Here is a 15,152-nt window from a genome sequence, read left to right on the forward strand (position 1 = left end):
ACCTCCTGATCCAGAAAGCAAGAGTGCTGACTCAGAACTGAGAGATGATGGCTTGTTCAATGACACACCTATCAGTTATATGGCTGGCGATTCTTCTAGCATGCTGTGGGCCAGGAGACATCAGCGGGAGCCATTTAGCGGGCTCCCCACTGGGTGCCGCAGCCTTTGTGCAGCTCCAGGACCCAGATTTCCAGCAATTTCTGATTTCTGGCACTGAGCTGATTTAAATATTGTAATCAGCATTTAAATTCCATATTCCATTAGCAGGCTCAGGATTGCAGATTCAATGGAATGTCCGATCATGAAACATTCTTTGGTGAATTCGGGAACCCATCCAAAGTGTCTGAAATAAACATCAAATATCATCCTGATGAATTATAAAATTCCAAGAAATCTTAAGACCGCTTCGGGCTGCATTAATGAATTAGGAATATCTGGCTTGCAGTAAACATTGCAATCATATCAACAATCATTACAATCAAGATGGTGCACTTGTTAATAGTTTTCAGTATGTCATTTCAAGGGGGTTGTTGTCAGTTTCCACAATGAATCACTTTCCCAACAAATATGAGTGAAATCTTGTTATCCCAAAAATTGGAGCTAGCATCTCCCACTCTATATTTAAATAATTCACTTGTATTGGAGATAAGCTCTTCGATCTGAATGCAATGGATTTTCCATCCTGTAAAATGCAAGCTCCAAGTCCCTTCTGAGATGCATCTACATTCAAGATGGTTTCCTCAATAACTCTCTGATCAGAAGATGTCTTCTGCGCAACATTGGGATGCATGGCGCAAGGAAGTTAAAGCACCTCAGCCAATATTGTAGATCCTCCCTATCGTGTGGAGCAGGCATGAAGTGTGTGCCCTCCAATTTGCTTGGACCCTGAAGGACATCACTGCTTGAATATAGAAACCGAGTGACACATGTTCACCTTGCTTCACCTTACCTCTTGTTTTCAACTATTGAAGACAAGGCCCTCAGGACATGCTGCCTCCATTAAGAGGTGTAACTTGTGACTGAGTTCTTGCTCCATCTTATCAACCACACAGCGCTTTTCTACTTCTGCTAGACCTCCCCCACCAATTGTTTTGATGTTTAAACACTGTGGAAGGGGATTTCTAACCAGCTAATAAGATATATAGGCAGAATGCAGTCTCTCAGAGAACAAAAGATCAGTAAGAAGTTAAATGATTCTTTAGACAGCTCACACAAGCAGTTTACATACATGTGAATGCAGTACTACAATCAAAACAAGTAGTTTTGATTTCAAAACATATATGTTGTTTTTATGGTAGTTTTAACGTAATATTTACTTTACCTAAACAATGTTACAGAAAGGCATGGTGGTAAATGTCATTAGTTTAAAACCAAAGGTCTGAGAACCTGTTAGTCAGCAGCAGTCTTATCAAGAAGATTCCTATAAGGGAACATATCTTTCAACAATAATGAATAGACGCATTCATTGCCCAGATGTAAGGATAGGTATGTCCCTGGACATAGGAACACATGCCTATACATCTTGGCATTAGGCCGGTGGAAACATTCACTTTGACCCGATGGTCACGTTTGCCTTTACTGGGAACAGGGAAGTCGTCAGAGCCAAAAGGAGAGACAAATTCAGACTAAGTTGGACGAATAAGATATCACCATGCTATTAAGTATCCTATGGTTGGCTGAGGTACTTGACAGAGATTTGTATTTATGTATAACTGTTAGATGAAATTGATTTTAAGGAAATGAAAGGCAGAATTATTGATTAGAGGAAGCTGTAATTGATCTTTATTTGATATGTATTTCAAATCTTTCAAAGTTGTTTTGTTGTATTCCCAGAGCTATTTAACCCTTCGTGAGTCTCTCGTCAGCTATGTGTTTCTTTGCTCTATGTCTTACTTGTTAAATAAACTTTGGTACATCTTTGCACAGAGATATTTGCCTTGCGAGTTTTGAATTGTATTAGTTTAAAACACAATTGGCCACCTTTTAAAATTTCCCCACAACAAGCAGTGATTTAAATCCCCATATTTTTTACTCTAGAAAGAAAAGGTTTTCAGCCTTATTTTATCAGTTTGGAAAACTATCAGACAAACTGCTATAATTGTGTTTCACATGGGGTCTAGTAAAACACTGCATAAAGGATTATGGATTTGTAAAGCCTATCAGGAGTCCATTCAGTCTATTATATCTGTGCTGGTTCTTTGCCAGAGCTATCCAATTATTCCCATATTGACACTTTCCACATAAGCACTTATTATCTGAGCAATAATAAGTACTTATAATGCTAGCAGTACATAAGCTCAATGATCCCTAAATTATATATTCAAGACATTAATACACATAAGGCATATCCACTCAACAGTAGCAGGTCACAATGAGAAGGATTCCAACTTTGTTCACATCATGAATGCATGATTTAGAGTCTTATAATCATCAGAGGACAGTGTTGAAATGCTACTGACAACACAAATGTGGGTTTGGGAAGTGGTAACGAGGATTGTAAAAGACATAGAGAGATTAGTTGAATGGGAAGCACAAGTAGAACACGTACTTAAGTGTGGAGAAAAGCCTTTGGAGCTTTGGATTTACACACCTTTGACTATTTTAGCAGAGTTTCTGCGAATGGGCAGAACTGTCATTATTGATTCTGTGACAAAGCTGTTTAAAGGGTTGAAATGGCAAACTTTGTATTCACAATGCCCTACAGAACTCATCTAATAGTTATGATAGAGAATTTATGGGACCCTACAACTAATCATTTTATCATATCCTCAAGGAGAATAGCATAACAAATGGATTTCAAATTTTGTCTGAGTCATTGGCATTTTGAAACATCAATGAGAGATTAGACTGTACATTTAAAAAAAACAGGAGGCAGCTAGTTTACAGAATCAAGTCACCAAACCACATAATATGCACAGGAGACAGTTATTGCAATATCCAATTACTGTCCTGGTGCCTTAAATTGTTATGCCATTTTCTTCATTGCATTACTGAATTGTTTAAAAACCTGGAAAATTTCTCCATATGTAAATTTTTCATCATCTTTAATAATAAGACAAACTCAGTTTCACAAAGACAATTTGACGAAATGATGACTAAACAAGACAACCCATGTAAACAATGGGCTGAATCTTCTGATGGCCCAATAGTGATGTGGAGACAATTTCAATTTAATCATAGAATCCCTACAGTGCAGAAAGAGACCATTCAGCCCATTGAGTCTGCACTGATCACAATCCCACCCAGGCCATATTCCTATAACTCCATATATTTACTCTGCTAATTCCCTGACAGTAGGATCAATCTAGCATGGTTAACCAACCTAACCTGCATATCTTTGGACTATGGCAGGAAACCAGAGCACTGATAGGAATCCCATGCAGATATGGGGAGAATGTGCAAACTTCACACAGACAGTGACCCGAGGCCGGAACTGAACCAGGATCTGCGAGGCAGCAGTGCAAACAACTGTAACACCGTGCCACCCTGATTGTTCCACTTTGGGACTCTAAGAAAGTCCCAGTTTATGTACAGGTTTAGTAGTTACCCAAGGGCATTACATTTAAAATGGGTAGCATAATGCTGCCCATTTTCCTTGGGCTTGGTTGATTGATGGATGTGCTAGTTTGTGCATCTTATGAAGAGGGACTGCCTTCCTCAGGCAGTTACTCAAACTTGTTTTACTACGTACAATATAAACAAAGTAGGTTACTGAGTGCTCCCCTAAGTGCTGCCTGTCTGCTATACCGAGTCTATAGCACATGACAGCTGATGCCACAGGTGGATACATCACTCATTATTCTATTATCTCATTACATTACAGTATGTACATGAAAACATACCCTAGGATTCTCCCGCTGTTAATCTCAGGGATAGGATAGTGATTAAGAGTGGGAGCTATTGCAGACAATGCCTAAAGTACACCCACTCTGCACACCACAAAAATGCTGTCCCTCTCCATGCTCCCTGACAATTCCCTCTCTCCCCCTGCACCCTGACAATTCTCTTCCTCCCGTGCATCCTGACAGTTCTCTCCCTCTCCGTGCATCCTGACAATTCTCTCTCTCCCCCTACACCCTGACAATTCTCTTTCCCTCCTGCAGCCTGACAATTCTCTCCCCCTGTACCCTGACAATTCTCTCTCTCCCCCTGCACCCTGACAATTCTCTCCCCCTGCACCCTGACAATTCTCTCCCCCTGCACCCTGACAATTCTCTCTCCCCCTGCACCCTGACAATTCTCTCTCCCCCTGCACCCTGACAATTCTCTCCCCCTGCACCCTGACAATTCTCTCCCCCTGCACCCTGACAATTCTCTCTCCCCCTGCACCCTGACAATTCTCTCTCCCCCTGCACCCTGACAATTCTCTCCCCCTGCACCCTGACAATTCTCTCCCCCTGCACCCTGACAATTCTCTCCCCCTGCACCCTGACAATTCTCTCTCCCCCTGCACCCTGACAATTCTCTCTCCCCCTGCACCCTGACAATTCTCTCCCCCTGCACCCTGACAATTCTCTCCCCCTGCACCCTGACAATTCTCTCCCCCTGCACCCTGACAATTCTCTCCACCTGCAATCTGACAATTCTTTCTCTCCCACTTCCTGCACCCTGAAAATCTCTCCCCCTGTACCCTAGCAATTCTCTCCCCCTGTACTCTGATCTCTGTGGTCTCCACTGCACTGGGGAGATGGCACTAACGCAGGATGACGCTTTGTTGTACACCTTCATTCTGTCCACTAGCACGACCCTGAGCTGCCTGTCTCTTGTCATTTCAATTCTCTGCCTGTCTCCCACTCTGACCTCTCTGCCCTAGGCCTGTTACACTGTTCCATTGAAGCTCAAGGCAAGTGTGAGGAAAAGCACCTTATCTTTGGTCTCAGCACTCTACAGTCTTCTGGATGCAATATTGAGTTTAACCACTTCAGATCATAACTTTAACTCTATCTTGTTCAAGATTTTTTTTGCTGGCTTGTTTCTTTATCCCTTCACTTAACATTCAGATAGCTGTTATGTAGTCATTCACACCTCATCTGAATACAACCTCTATTACTTTGCTATATCCATAGAATCCTTACAGTTCAGAAGGAGGCCTTTCGGTCCATTGAGTCTGTACTGTTGCAATTCTCTTTCGCTTTTGTATCATGAATTATTTTGTTATTTAATCTCTCCAATCCTCCACCCTATCATAGATTTTCCCTTTCATTCCTCCTGCCCCCTCCTGCTGGTTCAGAAACTTCTATATTTCAATCTTTCTTCAGTTCCAATAAAAGGTCATTGACTTAAAATGTTATCCCTGCTTCGCTCTCCATAGATGCTGCCTAACCTGCTGAGTATTTCTGACAGTTTTTGCTTTTATTTCAGATTTCTGGAAGTTTTTATGTTTCTGTATTGGTTGACTGGCTGACTGACTGAACTGGTGATCTTGTTCATCTATATTTGTTGCTGCTCGCAAATGTTCTGTAGTTATATGTTACTGCTTTTTATCGTCATTTTGCTGGCTGTTGATCTGCAGGGCAAGGAAATGACTTATTAACTGATATAATGTCAAGTTCAGCTTTGTGACAAGCTTAGCACACTGTCCCTAGTGACTTTTAAAATAAGATAATCACTCAGCATGAGATCTCCCAGTTGTGTTGAGAATATATTATACAGAATACACAGCACTGAAAAGGCCATACAACACAACAATATGTGAGGCTACATATATTGAAATATGACTCATTGTTATCGCAGTGGTGTTCTGGAAGGCAAACATTGTTGCGGGCAATGTTGAATTAATTTTTTTGGGAGTGGAAAATGGATTTGATAGATTTGTGGTTTATCAATTCAAAAGTGCAGCAGCAAAGATGTTTAAACCATTTTGGCAGTTCTTTTGGATAATGCAATACAATTAAAACTGAATTAATAGCAGAAGTTATGGCTCCAGTGTTAGCTTGGAGGTGGAGTAGAGAGCTGTTTGGTGCTTGGGAAATCTGGAAGAACTGATTCCCTCCAGGTCCTGCCATCAGATTCGGCAGGAGCTGGTTAACATTATGCCTCTCTGTTCTCTGGCTGTATCCAGGCTGGTTGAGCGGTTAGCTGGCTTCCAGCACTGGGCTGCGGCTCAGGAGTGGAGATGAGTGTGGTGATGGCAGGACCACAGTTTTGCAGGAAGAACTGTTTGGAGTTCAGAGTGGAGAGGCTGAGGAACAGGTGAGAACAAGGATGCACCTTGCATTAGGTTGATTTTTACCTGCACCCTAGCTATGACATAACACTGCATTCTGCACTCTCTTGTTTTCTTCTCCATGAACGGTATGCTTTTTATAGCACACTAGAAACAATATTTTTCACTGTATGCGAATACATGTGACAATAATAAATCAAATTCAATCAAAACAGAAAGGAGGCCCTGAGATGTTTAGTTCCAAAAAAATGTATGCTGAGGAAGTATGCGTCTGAAGCTAGCCTGAATCTTAAAATAGGTTTATTTCCAAGCCAGCAAGATTTCCCCAGTTCCTCCAGAATTCAGGATGACTTGGTTTATATACTCTTACAATGATTCCTTAATCCTTCCCCAAGTGGGGACAGCTATACTTAATTACCAATTTAGAGCGTGCATTTCACAGCAACGCAAATCCAACATTGGGTTCTTTATCATTGACTCCAGATCGTATGTGGCATCAGGTCACAAAGAGGCAAGGAAATCTCTTGTCAATTAACACCTACTGCCCTCCCACAGCAGATGGATCAGTACTCCTCCATGTTGAACACCATTCGGAAGAAGCACTGAGGTTGACAAGAGCTTGAATGTAGTCTGGATAGGGATCTTCAACGTCTATCATTAAAAATGCCTCAGCAGCATCTCTACTTACTGAACTGGCTGAGTCCTGAAGGACAAGTCTGTCAGACAGGACCTGTGGCTGATGGTGAAGGAACCAGCAAGTAGGAAAAACCTGCTTGACCTTGTTCTCACCAATTTACTTATCACAGATGTGTCTGGCCTTGACAATATTAGTAGGAGTCACCACTGCACAGCCCTTGAGGAGGCAAAGTTCCAACATGTTCTGCGGCATTACTACTATTCTAAATGGGTGGATAGAGCATAGGGCACAAACGTTATGGTGTTGATTTGATTTACTATTGTCACATGTATTGGTATACAGTGAAAAGTATTGTTTCTTGCATGCTATGCAGACAAAGCATGCCATTCATATAGAAGGAAAGGAGAGGGTACAGAATGTAGTATTACAGTCATAGCTGGGTGTAGAGAAAGATCAACTTATTATAAGGTAGTTCCATTCAAAAGTTTGATGGCAGCAGGGAAGAAGCTGTTCTTCAGTCGGTCAGTACATGACCTCAGATCTTTGTATCTTTTTCTTGATGGAAGATGGTGGAAGAGAGAATGTCCAGGTGTGTGGGTCCTTGGTTTGACATTTCACTCATTCTGCCATCAACGTCAAGCAAGGGGTCAACATTGGTTCAATGAGAAGTGCAGGAAAGCATGCCAATAGCAGCACCAGGCATGCCTAAACATTTAATGTCAGCCTGATGATGCTACAACATAGGAGTATTTGCAAGCCAAACAATGAAATGATAGAGTTAAGCAATTCCACAACCAACAGATCAGATCTATGCGCTGCATTCCTGCCACGTGCATTTACCATGCCTAATCTCCATAACACACATCTTGGGAAACTAAGTGCAATTTAGCACGGCCAAGCCACCTAGCCTGCACATCTTTGGGCTATGGGAGGAAACTGGGGCACTCAGAGGAAACCTACGCAGACACGGAGTAAATGTGTAAACTCCATACAGACAATCAACTGCGTTTCTGGCACTGTGAGGCAGCAGTGCTAACCACTGCCACCGTGCTGCCCCTCAGGGGTAACAAATGTAGATTTTGCAAAACATTCAACAGCAGACAATTTATGCTACTTTAGATGAAATATTAAGTGTGGACTTCACCCTTACCAAAGGAGAGATCACCATTGTCTCATTTACAGCTAGGGAAATTGTGTTAAGGAAGGCAAGACTCCTGGGATTTGTAGTTCTTTTATCTAATGATGAAGGTATTGTTTGAAATCTTGTTAATCTATTAAAAACCATAGAATATTACTTTATGGCCGGTTGACATTTTTTGTCTAAACTGGTGAAGTAATCATAATTAATAATGGAGTAAATTGTTGACCTCAGTGGGATAGAGTAATCCTTGCATGCCCTGCAGTGCTGAGATTGAGATTTCAAAACTTGCAATATAATGCCCTACATTGGTGACAGCTAATTATATTAATGTTAGATTTCCCCCTCGGGGAAAGCAAAAAGTCACAATGCATATATCATAGAATCATAGAGCCCCTACAGTGCAGAAGGAAGCCATTCAGTCCATCACGTCTGTATCAACTCTCCAAAGAGCATCTTACCCAGACCCACTCCCCACACTATCCCCATAACCCCATGCATTTACCATAACTAATCCACACTACTTATACATTTTTGGACACAAATGGGCAATTTAGCATGGCCAATCCGCATAACATGCCCATATTTGGATTGTTGGAAGAAACTGGATCACCAAGAGCAAACCCAAGCAGAGATGGGGAGAACGTGCAAACACTATACAGACAGTCATTCAAGGCTGGAATCGAATCTGAGTCCCTGGCACTGTGAGACAGCAGTGCTAACTGCTGAGCCGCCGTGCCAACCTCCGTTTGTCAAATAATGTCCCAACTCCTTCAGGAAGGAACATTTACAATTTATTGAGAGGCAAGCAGCAAAAATGCCATTATCTCGTGTGGTTGAAGAATATAGCGCCTGCAACTACAAGATTTTATTCCATTAAAAGTAATACAAACACTGGTTAAGTAAGTTAGAATCTATAGTTCTGCATGAAAACTGTATTTCTTGGAAGTGTAAAGGAGCAGCAAGTTAACTAAGAAGTGAATGCTTGGGGTGCAACTTCACCACCTCTTTCCCTTAAAAAAAGACTTGTGGCAGGATTTTCTGGCCCTTCCCACCAGCAGTTCTCCTGTTCCTGCTGAATGTAACCACTAGCTGCAGGACGGGCAAGACATGTAAAACACTGGACAGCAGGACCAGAAGATGCTGCCGGTAGCCAATGGCCAGCTGCCTCCACCACCAGGAAACACCCCACCCTCAATGTTTCTCCTCCTGACCTTGATCGTTTTTGTGGAGACTCAGTATTTCCAGTGCCTGCACCTGTCTAGAACTTCTCAGATAATAAATGTGACTGGGGTGGCCACATGCTAGAGCTGCTTCATTGATGTTAATGGGAACCAGCATTTCAGACAACGTAGAAGCTGACATTCATCCACAGCTGCCCGTGGGCAGAAAATCCACTATTGGCTGACTATTGATTTATCTGATGTCAGGTGCCACTCGGCTAATTCGAAGTATTAACTTCAATCACAATTAATGAAGCTGCTCCATGATGCAACTGAGTTGCCCTTGTAACCTACATGGTGGGCTTGAGGGAGAAGCAGGGAGCCAGCAAAGTAGATCTCTGTAAAGTCAAAATTACTGCATAATTACTTTATAAAGAATTTTACAGTAAAAAGAGCTGCCTGAGGTCCTTTCCTGTCACATTTCATTTCATGACAATAGCCTGGATTTTACAGTAAATTTAATGGTGTTGGCTCTGAGAATATACTGTTAGTAAAGAGTAAATCAGCCAGCAAACTCTGGTGGCCACACATAAGTAGTTAAAATACAGAAATCAGAAAGCTGGTGCCCAAGTCATTGGGCGGCATGGTAGTACAGTGGTTAACCTACTGCTGCTGGAGGGGAGAAATGTCACAGGGTTCCTCTTTCCATCTCCCACTTTGCTATAGAAATCCAAAGAGCTTGAAAACAAAACCCTGTTTTCTGAAAAAAGCCAGGTTCAACAGGTTTATTTGGTAGCAAAAGCCATTAGCTTTCGGGCCTCTGGCCCTTCGTCAGGTGAGTGGGGAGTTCTGATCACAAACAGGGTGTGTAAAGACACACACTCAGTTTGCAGAATACTGATCTTTACACCTAATCAAGTCTTAAAGGTGCAGACAATGTGAGTGGAGATAGCATTAAGCACAGGTTAAAGAGATGTGAATTGTCTCCAGACAGGACAGTAAGTGAGATTTTGCAAGCTCAGGCAAGTCATGGGGGTTACAAATAGTGTAACATGAACCCAAGGTCCCGGTTGAGGCCGTTGATTAGCTGTAAAAACTTGTATTCTAATCAATATTCAGTAAACTGAGTGTAAACTGTCTTTACATCCCCTGTTTGTGATCAGAACTCTCCAGTCACCTGATGAAGGGTCAGAAGCCCGAAAGCTAGTGGCTTTCACTACCAAATAAGTCTGTTGGACTTTAACCTGGTGTTGTGAGACTTCTTACTGTAATTACCCTAGTCGAATGCTGGCACCTCCACATTCTGAAAAAGCAGACAGAGAAAATGCTTGACTTTGTTTCCTGACAATTCTCTTCCAGCACAAAGCACCCTCCAGATGATCTTACAAGACCACACCCCTGAGCTCTCACCATATATCCTTGAGTACTCTTCACTCTCTGTTATCTGGATCCCATTTTTATGGCTGTAGATAGCGCTGTTGCCTTACAGTCCCAGGGTCCTAGTTTCAATCTGACCTTGGGTCACTGTCTGAGTGGCATTTGCACATTCTCCCCATGTCTGTGTGGTTTTCCTCCAGGTGCTCCAGTTTCCTTTCACATTTCAAAGACATGCAGGATAGGTTGATTGGCCATGCTGAATTGACGTTAGTATCAAGGGGATTGGCGAGGTGAATGTGTGAGGTTGTGGAAATTGGGCCCAGACAGGATGGTGGTCAGTACAGACTCAATTGGCCAAGTGACCTTCTGAACTGGAGGAATTCTATGATTCATTTTCCTTGTGTTTTTTGAACTTTATCTTTTCCAACATATAATTTATTGTCATCACTTTCAACTCTGTTAAAATTTAAGAACCTTGCCTTAATTATTTATGTCCTGTTCCAAATTGCAAACCCTTTTTACTTCCTTTTTAAAGCTAACAAACTGAACACAACAAACCTTCTTTACCTCCTAATACAAATTTCTACCATTGGCTTATTTGCTTGTAGAAAATTCAACTTAGCCATACTTATTTCAAGTGCCTGCCTTTCATATCTATACGCTTTTATCGTCCTCAGCCCTGTATACACCCGATCCCAACCTTAAGTAAATCATGTTTACGCAGAGACACAGGCACACAGCCACAAGCCTGTTTCACAGCATAACACCATACTTGCCCCAAACACTAAATAACATTTTTCTTCACACATGGCCCAGATGAAGGATAAAGCTCCCTCAATTTCAACCCAACCAAACAATCAAGGATACTTTCTGTTACATCAATGCGCATAGTTCAGTTCACAATAGTTATTGAAAAAAGTTTTTCGGTCTTGAAAGGACCTCCATAACCCTTGATAATCAATTAAAACTTCAAGATATTAATCCATTTTCACTTCATCATTGCTTCCCCTTGGCTTATTGTCCATTCCACCTTCCTCCACAACACAGAAATACCCTAGACTATTTGATAATCCCAGTCCAAGCATATATTAAAGGAATAATTTAATTAGGGATAGTCAATACAGTTTGTGAAGGGTAGGTTGTGCCTCACAAACCTTACTGGGTTCTTTGAGAAGGTGACCAAAGAGGTGGATGGTGTGGTGTATATGGATTTCAGTAAAGCGTTTGATAAGGTTCCCCACAGTAAGCTACTGCAAAAGATATGGAGGAATGGGATTGAGGGTGATTTAGCAGTTTGGATCAGAAATTGGCTAGCTGTAAGAAGACAGAGGGTGGTGGTTTATGGGAAATGTTCATCTTGGATTTCAATTACTAGTGGTGTACCACAAGGATCTGTTTTGGGACCACTGCTGTTTGCCATTTTTATGAATGACCTGGATGAGGACGTGGAAGGATGGGTTAGTAAATTTGCGAATGACACTAAAGTCGGTGGAGTTGTGGACAGTGCGGAAGGATGTTGCAGATTACAGAAGGACATAGATAAACTGCAGAGTTGGGCTAAGAAGTGACAAATGGAGTTTAATGTGGTAAAGTGTGAAGTGATTCACATTGGAAAGAGTAACAGGAATACAGAGTACTGAGCTAATGGTAAGTTACTTGGTATTGTGAATGAGCAGAGAGATCTCGGTGTCCATGTGCATAGATCCTGAAAATTGGCACCCAGGTTGACAGGGTTTTTAAGAAGGCGTATGGTGTATTAGCGTTTATTGGTAGAGGGATTGAGTTTCGGAGCCATGAGGTCATGTTGCAGCTGTACAAAACTCTGGTGCGGCCGCACTTGGAGTATTGTGTACAGTTCTGGTCGCCGCATTATAGGAAAGACGTGGAAGCATTGGAAAGGGTGCAGAGGAGATTTACCAGGATGTTGCCTGGTATGGTGGAAAGGTCTTATGAGGAAAGGCAGAGGGACTTGAGGCTGTTTTCATTAGAGAGAAGAAGATTAAAAGGTGACTTAATAGAGGCATATAAGATGATCAGAGGATTAGATAGGGTGGACAGTGAGAGCCTTTTTTCTCAGATGGGGATGGCTAGCATGAGGTGATATAGCTTTAAATTGAGGGGTGATAGTTATAGGACAGATGTCAGAGGTAGATTCTTTATTCAGAGAGTAGTAAGGGCATGGAATGTCTTGCCTACAACAGTAGTGGACTCACCAACATTAAAGGCATTTAAATGGTCATTGGATAAACATATGGATGATATTGGAATAGTGTAGGTTAGATGGGCTTTAGACTGGTTTCACAGATCGGCGCAACATCAAGGGCCGAAGGGCCTGTACTGCGCTGTAATGTTCTATGCTCTATATTCTGTTTATACGACTTCAAATTTCAGATGCATCCAAGCATTTACCCACCTCTCTTTGGCTGAAACTCAACAATCTTTTTTACTGAGTAAATAATTATCTAGCGTGTAAACCAGTTCCTGTTTCACAAATTATCGCAGATTGCCACATAATCATCACTAAACCTGTTTCTGCTGCCCTGCAGCTGATGCTGAACACCACTGGGACTCCACCAATAACATGTCAGCTTGACATCTGTCATCTATCAAAGTGAGTTTTGTTTTGTTCATTGTCAGCTCAGTTTTCAACCCGCAGTAAATGAATGTTCTGCAGATCTAATCTCATGTTTTTCTTTATTGTGTTTTTGTCTTGTTAGCAAAATAACTCTGCCACGTCTCAAAATGAGAACTATAGCAGGATCCTGTGGTGGGTAGGGAGGGAAATTTCTGCCCTGGCCTTGATTTATGATAAAATCTGATTTTTACTTTTCAATCATCATTTGAAGCTTTTTGACTCTTATTAAAGACTGCAAAGATATAGCAGCAAATATTATTTCATCAGGGCATGACACAGATAATTTATCAATAAGTATTCGTGCATATGAAGCAGTACTTTGGTGTATTCTAATAGGATGAATGGAATGCCTGAAGTGCTAAGTTTCCACTTTTACATTGGTTCCCTGCCCATTGCCAAGTGGGCTCTCAAAGCTTAAGGAGCAATCAGTGCTCTTTCTAGCTTCAGGGGACCACTCAGTTGCAATAGGTGGCAAGTACCAAGAGGATAATTGAACAAAAACATGGCCTCTTAAGTCCTTTTTAAAAACTTTAATTAGAAAGTAGAGAAGGAAACCAGGCCACCACAGTGGAGTGGGGGCAAACATAAATCTAGTTGGCTCAGGGAACCAGCATCATAGCTAGTTGCAATATTTTTGGACTCCATCTGCCTTTGTTCTCAGCCGGGCCTGAATATCTCATCTGCTGAGTGCAACTTCAGCCTGTTAAAGAACATTTTTAAAGAACAACCTACATAATGGCAAATACACACAACATTACTTTATTTTGTGCTTACAATGGCCATTGGGAGTAATCAGAAGAATCTGCTCAAAGTTGTTCTGTTACAGCTGTCTTTTATACAAATCATATGAGTATGTTCAAGTCTATACAGATCTAATCACATTCCTCAATACAATGGATTTCCTACCTTGTTCACCCAATAGATCTTCATGAGAATACAATCAGGCCCATAATTAAATTACTTATGTGGTTGTAGTTTTTTTCCCTAGAGCATTCCATTCTTTGTATGCCTTCATTTTATTCAAATCATGCTATCCTCTGTACCCCGTCAAGCCATGCTAACCCATATTTTTTGAATTAGCCTTTTATTTTTATTCAACTTTCTCAAGTCTTAACAGGTATTCATGATATGGGGATGCCGTTGTTGGTCTGGGGTGGGCATAGTAAGAAGTCTCACAATAGCAGGTTAAGGTCCAACAGGTTTATTTGGAATCACAAGCTTTCGGAGTGTTGCTCTTCATCAGGTCACTCACTTGATGAAAGAGCAGTGCTCCAAAAGCTCATGATTCCAAATAAACCTGTTGGATTTTAACCTGCTGTTGTGAGTCTTCTTACTTAACAGGGTATGGTGGGGGATTCATCTATGCAACACGGATGTCTCCTCAGTTCCAGCCTCCCTCCGATTCCCACTCTTTCCTTTCTATCTCAGACTAGGAAGAAAGGGATGTAAAGAAACTAACTCACTTAAACATAGAAACCATGCCATCACCTGGTTAAACAATCCCCACATAATTGATTTAATTGATTTATTTATTATTGTCACATGTATTGGGACGCAATGAAAAGTATTGTTTCTTGTGCATTATAAAGACAAAACATCCTGTTGATAGAGCACATTGGAGAGAAGAAAAGGACAGGGTGCAGAATATAGTGTTGCAGTTACAAATAAAATGAGGAGAAAGATCAGCTTAATATGTGATAGGGGCATTCAAAAGTCTGATGGCAGCAGGGAAGAAGCTGTTCTTGAGTCGGTTGGTACATGATTTCAGGCTTTTGTATCTTTTTTTTGACAAAAGAAGATGGAAGAGAGTATGTCTGGGGTGCGTGATGTCCTTGATTATGCTGGTTGCTTTCCAAGGTAGCAAGAATTGTAGACAGAATCAATGGATGGGAGTTTCGTTTGTGTGATGGACTGGGTTGCGTTCACAACTGTTTGTAGTTTCTTGTGGCCTTGGTTAGAGCAGGAGCCATACCAAGCTGTGATACATCTGGACAGCATTCTTTCTATGGTGCATCTGTAAAAATAGGTCAGAGACG

The sequence above is a fragment of the Carcharhinus amblyrhynchos genome, chromosome 1 (assembly GCF_965287045.1).
Source record: "Carcharhinus amblyrhynchos chromosome 1, sCarAmb.v2.hapA, whole genome shotgun sequence".
NCBI classification, from domain to species: Eukaryota; Metazoa; Chordata; class Chondrichthyes; order Carcharhiniformes; family Carcharhinidae; genus Carcharhinus; species Carcharhinus amblyrhynchos.